The sequence below is a fragment of the Aotus nancymaae genome, unplaced genomic scaffold, assembly GCF_030222135.1.
Source record: "Aotus nancymaae isolate 86718 unplaced genomic scaffold, 86718_ANA_hifiasm-v0.15.2.pri h1tg000016l, whole genome shotgun sequence".
NCBI lineage: Eukaryota > Metazoa > Chordata > Mammalia > Primates > Aotidae > Aotus > Aotus nancymaae.
In genome coordinates, this window is record NW_026988428.1 from 37,185,616 (window position 1) to 37,196,545 (window position 10,930).

Sequence of the window (10,930 nt, forward strand, 5' to 3'; positions counted from 1 at the left end):
GGAACTATTGCAAGGAACTTTCCCCAGATCAAATTCTATTAACCCTGACATACAAGTCATCCATGCCCAGCCACTATCATACACTTTATTCTCACTGAAAGGCAGAATTCAGAACCTGTTATTTTATGTCTGTAATCATGTACTTAGGCATCTTTTGGAGGAAAGGGGCAGGGTAACTCACTGGAGTACACAGTATTTTGCTAGTGCATTTCAAGGAATGGAATCTTCTCCAGTATGAAATTATTAGATATAAACTAGTGTAATGATGCTGAGGATATAAGTTTTTAGAAGGTAATTTGATACTTCTCTTGAATGGAAAGCTGCTGGTTTACCCTCAACCCTCTTTATTAGCATTACCATGAGTGCATTTATATCTAATTATTTCCACTTGCCCTGTTCTCACCAAGGAAGCTCCAGATCCAGTATCTTGTTAGACCCCCAAACAGAATCAGCTTCTTTTGTCTCCTAGCAGTAGTGAGCCACTCAGTCTTTTCCACGGGAAGTTAGGAGCCTACATTCCTTGAGTTAGGAGCTCATTACAGAAAAACCTCCTTTCCCTGAACTTCTGGCCAATAGAAATTAATGTAACTGACAGGTAAATTGATTCTGAATTTTTTTTCAAGTTTTTTTCATTTTTTTGAATGAGTTTTTCAAATTTTTTTAGATGACCAAACCTTGCAGGGCAGGGGATGCCCAGAAGAGTGGTGAGATAGTAAAACACTCATTTCCTCATCCTTTCAGGTTGCTCATTCATATTCATTTGCTTGTCACTGACTGTCTCATTTTTTACCCAGAACAGTAACAACACACACCATCTTCCTTCAGGGACTCCCAACAGGCACTCTGTGAGTGCTACACAGAATGCAATTTAATGGATATTTCTCAGCCTGGTTCAGAATAAATTGAACCTTTGATCCCAGAAAGTATATATTAAAGTGTGGGGTAAAGATTATGATTAGGGGAGGGTTGGAGACAAAAGCTGTAAATTACTATGGCTGATTTATTTCTACTATATACATATATATTTTTTGCTTTTGTATATCCTATATAGGAAACTAAGCATTGTATTTTTTTTTAAATCTAAGAAAGCACTATGAACTGCAGGTGTTTGACTTTCAAAATATATTTTGTATTCTTAATATCTTCATGTCGTGTGAATACTGGAAGCTGCAGATCTTTGCTAGGATGCAATAAATTTATATACTTTTTGAGGGGTTCTTCTGGGGGTGCTAATCAGGCCCCTTTTATGCTTAGGGGGAGCCCTGGTGCTACTTGCTTGAAATTTTCAGTTGTAAGTACCCTGATGCCTTTTGGACCTTGGGATCAGATCAAGAATTTTGGAGATCAGGTACCAAGGAAATAAGGACAGTCTAGCTGCCTCAAGTGAGGGGTCCTTTGCAAAGCTCTCTTTCCCCCTCACTGAAGCTGGGTAGCTTCTTGGGGTTGAGAGGGAAAATGTGAAATCTCAGAATTTATCTCCCTTAGAAGAGAGCCAGTAACTTATGTACCAGGATGAAAGGTGGCAGCAGTAGCTTTGGGGAAAGGGAGGAGGATATGGCACTTCTCCAACCCCGGAAAACATTGCTTTTGAAAACTGCTGATAAAATATGAGCCGGTTATTACTTCTGTTTGGGAGACTGTGCTCTCTCTGGTGCCTCTCTTGGCTCTACTCCACAGATACCAGACCTCTTCTCAGAGGATGAGCAGACCAGCTTTGAGGTTGACCTGTTTCTCTTTGTCTGCCTTCCCAAAACACCAGCCCCCAGGAAGAGATTAAGCAGCCTTAAGCTTAAATTCCTACTCCCTCTTCCAAATTTGGCTCACTTGTCTTAGATCCAAGTCAGGGAAAGGAAAAGAAGGGGGGGTCCCTGACTTTATTACTTACTCCCCTAAGTCTTCTCCGCTCTGATTTCCCCAAACCCAGAAAAATTTTCTCCACAATGTTCATTTGAAAGAGGAGTATTTTGTTCCATTTTCCCTTTCCTCATTATCAAACAGCCTCAGTCTTCCTTGTCTCTGCTAAGGGAGTAGAGGTGTAATGATCTGCCCCTCAACTGCCCTAAGTCCTAGCTAAGTATCAGGGAAAAAAAAAAGAAAAAAAATGCCTAACAAATGGGATTAGACTAGGGCTGCAAGTAGTGAGGATTTTGTTGATACCTCTCCTGGGATGTGTGCTTTCCCATATCTTGCCTTCAGGAATTACACTGTGCCTTCTTCCCAGGGATACAGGCTGTCTTCCCAGTGTTCCAATTTCCCGTAACTGCCCTTGAACATTGTGGACAAGGGCAGGTCTTCATATTTCTGATCATCCCTTTCTCCCAGTGAAATCCCATAGCCCTTACCTAGAGTCTAGGGCACAAAGACTTTGGGGAAGATACGCTGAGATTGACCTGAGGAGACATCTACACACACCAGTGGCAGCTGCCCCAGGGCCTGCTTCCTCTTCCTGTCTGTCATCCTCTGTAAGGGAGGGGTGGTGCTCTGATCTCTGGTGCCTAAAAACCCAAGTTTATTTCTCTTTCTTAACACTGGCAATAACCAGTCCACACCACTGTTGCCTTTTAAAACCTCTTAATCTCATGCTGTGTTTGTTGTTGATTCCAATCCAATTATCACCAGGGCTGTGTGGGTAAATGCTTTTAAATGCTCTCTCATCTTGCTCTTCCCCATCACCACCCAACTCTTAGGTATGTATGATGCTAATCTTGTCCCTAAGTAAGTTTCTTCCTGCTCCTTTTGTATCTTCCTTCCTTGTCTTTCCTACCTTTTGTCTCTGGGTGTTTTGGGGCTTTTTTTTTTTTTTGGCCTTTTGTACAAAGATTAGTTTCAATGTAGTCTGTAGCCTCCTTTGTAAACCAATTAAAAAGTTTTTTAATAAAAAGCCATGTCTCTGGTGTATTGAGGAGGGTTGGGAATGGGGAGAGTATATGTTTAAAACTTCATACTCTGAACCTAACAAAGGTTTCCAGCTACACTGTGTTGTGCTCCCATAGTGCAATTGCCCTACACTTAACTCCCGGATAAATGGTTTTGTGATCAGATCAATGTGCCACAACTACATGGAAATGTGGAGGACTAAGTCAAACAGGCAGCACTTTTTTTTTCCCCCCATATGCTTTCTTATTTTTGAATAATTTTAGATTTACAGAAAAGTTGCAAAGCTAGAACAGAGTTTCCATATAATCCTTACCCAGTTTCCCTCATCGTTAACCATGACCATGGTACATTGTCAAAATTAAGAAACTGGCATTGAGCTGGGCATGGTAGCTCACGCCTGTAATCCAAGCACTTTGGAAGCCAAGGCGGGCGGATCACCTGAGGTCGGGAGTTCAAGACCAGCCTGACCAACGAGGTGAAACCCAGTCTTAAAAAAAAAAAAAGAAAGAAAGAAATGGGGATTGGTACATTACATTAAACCCCAGAGTATGGGTTTCACTAGTTTTTCCACTGATGTGTTCTTTCTGTTCCAGGATCCCTTCCGGGGTACCACATAGCATTTACTCATCATGTCTCACCAGTTGACTCTGAGAGAGTTTCTCAGTCTTTCCCTTTTTTTCATGACCTTGACAGTCTTTGGGAGTATTGGCCAGATATCCTGTAGGATATCCCCCAATCTGGGTTTGTCTGATGTTTTGTCCATTGTTTTTTTTTTTTTTTTTTTTTTTTGAGACGGAGTGTCGCTCTTGTTACCCAGGCTGGAGTGCAATGGCACAATCTTGGCTCACCGCAACCTCTGCCTCCTGGGTTCAGGCAATTCTTCTGCCTCAGCCTCCTGAGTAGCTGGGATTACAGGCACGCACCACCATGCCCAGCTAATTTTTTGTATTTTTAGTAGAGACGGGGTTTCACCATGTTGACCAGGATGGTCTCGATCTCTTGACCTCGTGATCCACCTGCCTTGGCCTCCCAAAGTGCTGGGATTACAGGCATGAGCCACCGCGCCCGGCCGTTTGCCTGTTGTTAACACTTAGTTTATGAGCTTACCTAGAGACTGAGATTATCTACATCTATTATCTGGAATTTTTTTTTCCCTCCCAGCTTCCCAAGCTTATGGTGGAATTCCGTAAGAAAGGGAGGTTTGAGGCTGGGCACAGTGGCTCACGCCTGTAATCCTAGTACTTTGGGAGGCAGAGATGGGTGGATCACAAGGTCAGGAGTTCAAGATCAGCCTGGCCAAGATGGTGAAACCCCATGTCTACTAAAAATACAAAAAAATTAGCTGGGTGTAGGCTGGGCATGGTAGCTCACGCCTGTAATCTCAGCACTTTGGGAGGCCGAGGCGGGTGGATCACAAGGTCAGGAGATTGAGACCATCCTGGCTAACATGGTGAAACCCCTGTCTCTAAAATAAATAAATAAATAAATAAATAAATAAATGAATAAATGAATGAATGAATGAATGAATGAATGAATGAATACAAATTAGCTGGGCTTTGTGACATGCACCTGTAGTCCCAGCTACTCAGGAAACTGAGTCAGCGGAATTGCTTGAACCTGGGAGGTGGAGGTTGCAGTGAGCCATGATCAAGCCACTACACTCCATCCTGGGCGACAGAGCGAGACTCGGTTTCAAAAAAAAAAGGGAGATTTGTCTCTTCTCCCTCATTTATTTAGTCAATTTATATTAGTATGTATTACTGTGTATTTTACATGTGGATTGTAATCCAATACTATTTTGTTGCTCAAATTTTTCCAGCTATGGCCATTGGGAGCTCTTTCATGTTGGCTCCTGTATCCCTTTGATATATCTATATTCTTTTGTTTTCTGATAACTTTTTTTTTTCTCTGTTGCCCAGGCTGGAGTGCAGTGGCGCTATCATGGCTCACTGCAGCCTCAACCTCCTGGGCTCAAGCAATCCTCCCACTGCAACCTCCCATGTTAGCTGGACTACAGGCACTCACTGCCACAACCAGCTAATTTTTGTGTTTTTGGTAGAGATGGGTTTCACCATGTTGGCCAGGCTGGTCTCAAACTCCTGACCTCAAGTGATATGCCTGCCTCAGCCTCCCAAAGTGCTGGGATTATAGGTGTGAGCCACTGCCAACATTCTCAATTACTTTATTCATTTGATTTCCCATTTCCTTTGTCAGTCCCTCAGCCACTGGTAAACTCAGCTGTTTTGATTCCTTATATAGCCATTAGCAATATAACGTTTTAATATTTGACTTTATTCGTGTTTTTTGTTCTGGGATGTGTTTTTGTTTCTACAGCCTTGAGTAAGCCCTTAATAGTTGCATCATGTATTCATTCAACAAACATTTATTGAGACTTTACTGTATGCTTAGTTTGAGGATTAAAAAGTTAAATAAGGCTGGGTGCCGTGGCTCATGCCTGTAATCCCAGTACTTTGGGGGACCAAGGTGGGTCGATCACTTGAGGTCAGTAGTTCAAGACCAGCCTGGCCAACATGGTGAAACCCCATCTCTACTAAAAGTACAAAAATTAGCCAGGCATGGTGCCAGATGCCTGTAATCCCAGCTACTCAGGAGGCTGAGGCAGGAGAAATCCTTGAACCCCGGAGGCAGTGGTTGCAGTGAGCCAAGCTCGCACCACTGCACTCCAGCCTGGGTGACAGACTCCCTCTCAAAAAAAGTCCTTTATATTGACAATGAAAAAGTTTGTTATTTATTTTTTTTAATTTATTTTTTATTTTTAAAGGCTAGTCAAGTGAAGCAGTGGGAGTGCAGAAGGAACAAAGAAATCTGTAACTGGTTGTGATCAATTAGTTGTAAACACCACTGCACTTGGACCAGCTGAAAAAGTTTTAAAAAGGCCCTGACACCAAGAACTTCATAGTTTCACAAGTAAGGCAGATACCATGAACTGTTAGTTTGCCAATCCTGACCGCATTTTCAGCAGATAATTTGCCTTTTAGTTCACGGAGAAAATGGAGGCTCAAATTTCCTCAAATTTCCCTCTCCATACAGACATCTATTTTTCACCAATTTACTCTTTTTTTTGAGATGAAGTCTTGCTCTATCACCCAGGCTGGAGTGCAGTGGCATGACCTTGGCTCACTGCAACCTCTGCTTCCAGGTTCAACCTATTCTCCTGCTCCATCTCCCGAGTAGCTGGGATTACAGGTGTGCGCCACCACACCTGGCTAATTTTTGTATTTGCAGTAGAGACAGGGTTTCACCATGTTGGCCAGGCTGGTCCCAAACTCCTGACCTCAAGTGATCCACCCACCTTGGCCTCCCAAAGTGCCGTGAGCCTCTGCACTCAGCCCCATCTTTCTTTTTAGTAGAGTAATATTTTTTTTCTTTGTAAGGCCAACCCTGCCACTTGTGCTCTCAACCTGTTTCTTAGACTTATTTTTGTTCTTTGTTGCAGTATCTTTTATCTTCAGTCTCTCCTTAGTTCCCTTTTGTCAACCTATAAGCATGTTCAGGCTGGGGGCAGTGGCTCGTGCCTGTAATCCCAGCACTTTGGGAGGCTGAGCTGGGTGGATCACCTGGGGTCAGGAGTTTGAGACCAGCCCAGACAACATGGTGAAACCCTGTCTCTACTAAAAGTACAAAAGTTAGCTGGGCATGGTGGTGGGCGCCTGTAATTCCAGCTACTTGGGAGGCTGAAGCAGGGAGAATTACTTGAACCTGGAGGTGGAGGTTTAGTGAACCAAGATCTTGCCATTGCACTCCAGCCTGGGTGACGGAGCAAGACTCTGTCTCAAAAAAAAAAAAAAGAATGTTCAAATATTCCCCCTTCCTCCATTTTGAAAAACCTCAGCTTCCTCTTCAAGCTACTGATTAGTTTTTTCCATTTCCAAAGTTAGTGAAAGTAGTTTACACTCATTTTTCTCTTCCTTTATTCAATCCTCAGGCTACTTTGTGGGTTTGTTTTTTGGTGTGATTTTTTTTTTTTTTCAAGACAAGATCTGGCTTTATTGCCCAGGTTGGAGTGCAGTGGCATCACTCTTATCTCAGCTCACTGTTACCTCCACCCACTAGGCTCAAGTCATCCTCCCACCTCAGCCTCTCAAGTAGTTGGGACTACAGGCGTACACCATTACACCTGGCTAATTTTTGTATTTTTTGTGAAGGCAGGTTTTTTTTGTTGTTGTTTGTTTGTTTGTTTGTTTGTTTGTTTTTGAGACGGAGTTTCGCTCTTGATACCCAGGCTGGAGCGCAATGGCGCGATCTCGGCTCACCGCAATCTCCGCCTCCTGGGTTCAGGCAATTCTCCTGCCTCAGCCTCCTGAGTAGCTGGGATTACAGGCACGCGCCACCGTGCCCAGCTAATTTTTTTGTATTAGTAGAGACGGGGTTTCACCATGTTGACCAGGATGGTCTCGATCTCTTGACCTCGTGATCCACCCGCCTCGGCCTCCCAAAGTGCTGGGATTACAGGCTTGAGCCACCGCGCCCGGCTGTTTGTTTGTTTTTTGAGGTGGAGTTTCGCTGTTGTTACCCAGACTGGAGTACAATGGCGCGATCTTGGCTCACCGCAACCTCCGCCTCCTGGGTTCAAGCCAATCTCCTGCCTCAGCCTCCCGAGTAGCTGGGATTACAGGCAGGCACCACCATGCCCAGCTAATTTTTGTATTTTTAGGAGAGACGGGGTTTCACCTTGTTGACCAGGATGGTCTTGATCTCTTGACCTGTGATCCACCCGTCTCGGCCTCCCAAAGTGCTGGGATTATAGGCGTGAGCCACCGCACCCGGCCTGTAAAGACAGGTTTTTTTGCCGTGTTGCCCAGGCTGGTCTTGAACTCATGATCTCAGGTGATCCACCTGCCTCAGCCTCTCAAAGTGCTGGGATTACAGGCATGAGCCACTGTGCCTGACCCAGGCTAGTTTGTTCAGCATCCATCATTTACCAGAAATTTTCCCATTAGCATCAGCCATTTGGTTGCCAGCTCCAGTGATCTTTCAGTCATTAACCTCTTAGATCTCACTGCTTCAATGTGCTGCCTTTGACTGCTATATCTTAGAGCTTTCTTCTTACAGAATGCAACACTGATACACTCTTGGTTCTCCTTCAACATTTCTCTATTTTTTAGTCTCCTTCATAGCCACTTATTCCTCTGTCTCTTAAGTATTTGTGCCCTGTCTTGTGTCCTTTTCTTTCTCTACCTTTTTCCCCCTTAAACAAGTCCCATCCACTCTAAGGATTATGTCCATGTTGGTGACTCCCAAATTGGGAGCCCTAACTTTTCTCTTGACCTGGAAGTCTGCTGGCTAGACATTTTCATCTGGATGTCCTCCAGATAAACTCAACATGGTAGAAGGGGAAATATTTCCTGTGTTTCACATCTCCCTTAATAATATCACCCACCACTCCTTGATCACTCAACCTCAGAATCATCTTTTAGTTCTCCCTTTCACCTACTAATACTCATTTGATTACCAATCCTGTCAATATTACCTATACAGTACATAGCAAATTTTTCCCCTTTTATTTTCATGTCCACTGTCCCAGTACTCACTTTGTTTACTGCTTAGGTCTTGCAACTGATCTCTTCAAACCCCAGTAGTCATCCATCTTCCACATTGCCACCAGGCCCCTGCCTAAAATTCTTTGCTTTTGGAAAAGTCTAAGCTCCGTGATACATAATTGAAAACCTTTCCAATTTGGTCCGTCTCTCTCTAAGGTGATTTTCTGCCTATCTCATACTGCTTGCTCCTCACTCCTTCCACCTCTAACACACAAGGCTTTGTGTTTATGTCTCTGTGCCTTTAATCTTGCCATTCCCTTTGCTTAGAACAGCTGCTCTCCTTTTACCATTGTGTTTACTTTTGAGACTATTTAAAAATCCCCTTATCTGTGAAACTCTCTGGGTAACTTTCTTCTCTTCTATGCCCTAGGCAGAATCTATTTGTATAGCCCTTTGCTCACACCTCTAGTAGGAAATAGTTTTCTGGTTGCTTATCTGATACATCTGCCTGTATTTCTACACTATGAGTTCTTGGAGGGCAGTAATCACATCTTTGTAGGCCCAGCACCTAATGAAATACGTTTTTTCAGCCATGCACAGTGGCTCATGCCTGTAATCCCATTACTTTGGAAGGCTAAAGCAGGTAGATCACCTGAGATCAGGAGTTCAAGACCAGCCTGGCCAACATGGTAAAACCACATCTCTATTGAAATACAAAAAATCTGGCCAGGCGCGGTGGCTTACACCTGTAATCCTAGCACTTTGGGAGGCCGAGGTGGGTGGATCACCTGAGGTCAGGAGTTCAAGACCAGCCTGGCCATCATGGTGAAACCCCATCTTTATTAAAAAAAAAAAAAAGAAAGAAAAAGAAAATACAAAAAATTAGCCAGGCATGGTGGCAGGCATCTGTAATCTCAGCTACTTGGGAAGCCGAGGTCAGGAAGCCAAGGTCAGGAGAATTGCTTGAACAGGAGACAGAGGTTGCAGTGAGCTGAGATCACACTACTTTACTCCAGCCTGGGCTACAGAGGAAGACTCTGTCTCAAAAAAAAATGGAAATACTTTTTAAAAAATTTAAATAATATATAAGTACACAGGTTTGAATAGCTTAGAAAAAAATAAATACATAAAAATTAAACAAATTTTTTTGTTTTTTTTTTTTTAGAGCCAGGGTTTCACCATGTTGGCCAGGCTGGTCTCAAACTCCTGACCTCAGGTGATCCTCCTGCCTCGGCCTCCCAAAGTGCTGGGATTACAGGCGTGAGCCACCGCGCCCGCCCAAAAATTTTTTAAAATAAAAAATTTTAAATAAATATGGGGGTCTCACTATGTACATTGTCCAGGCTAGTTTCAAACTCATGGCTTCCCAAAGTATTGGGATTACAGGCATGAGCCACAGTGCCCAGCCTCTAATACCATCTTAACTCTAAAACCTAACAGCCCAGAGCAGGTATAGTTCCTATAAACCTGACTGGAATGTTTCTATCGTGGAAAGAATTAGTTATTCAAAGCTCTGGGGGAGGAGACTGCCTTTCTGCCTGATCCTTAGCCTGCTCCCACTCTGGAGGAGATAGTCTCCTGAGACATTCCAGACATAAGAAGCTATTTCACCTTCAAACCTCCCCTCAACCCCCACCACACACAGCACCCCAGACTTATCTGATCTGGGAGCCAGTGAAGGAAAGCAGCTGGAAGTACAACATTCCACCTTACTGGCAAGGCCCTGCAGACTCCTGGAAGGGACCAAGAAAGGATGGGCGGCTGTCTCCAGCCCTGGTCATTCCTCTAGCTGTTGTTTCACAACTACTTTCTCTTCCTTTCATGTGCAGATGCCCAGAAGAAAGGCCCCAGAATCAAAAAGTCAGTCCTCAAGCCAGGTGCAGTGGCTCACACCTATAATCCCAGCACTTTGGGAGGCAGAGGCAGGCAGATCACCTGAGGTCAGGAGTTCAAGACCAGCATGGCCAGCATGGTGAAACCCTGTCTCTACTAAAAATACAAAAAAAATTATCTGGGCATGGTGATGTGCCCCTGTATCCCAGCTACTCAGGAGGCTGAGGTACAAGAATCATTTAAACTCGGGAGGCAGAGGTTGCAGTCAGCCGAGATTGTGCCACTGCACTCCAGCCTGGGTAACAGTGAGACTCCATCTCAAAAAAAAAAGAAAAAAGAAAAGAAAAAGAAAAAAAAAAAAAAAGAGAGAGAGAAAGAAAAAAGAAAAGAAAAAGTCAGTACTCAGACTATCATCCCTGGTCTAAGCCAGATCATTCCAAGAAAAGGGTTTCCAGGCAGCCACTAGGGGGACAGAAAGCTAGGGAAACATAAATCCCCACTGACTCAAATCTCAGGGAGCCAGATGCTCACAGGTGTGGAAGTGATTACGTATTTCTGCCGTTTCTTTTCTTTTTCTTCTTCTTCTTTTTTTTTTTTTTTTTTTTTTTTTTTTGAGACGGAGTTTCACTCTTGTTACCCAGGCTGGAGTGCAATGGCACGATCTCGGCTCACCGCAACCTCCGCCTCCTGGGTTCAGGCAATTCTCCTGCCTCAGCCTC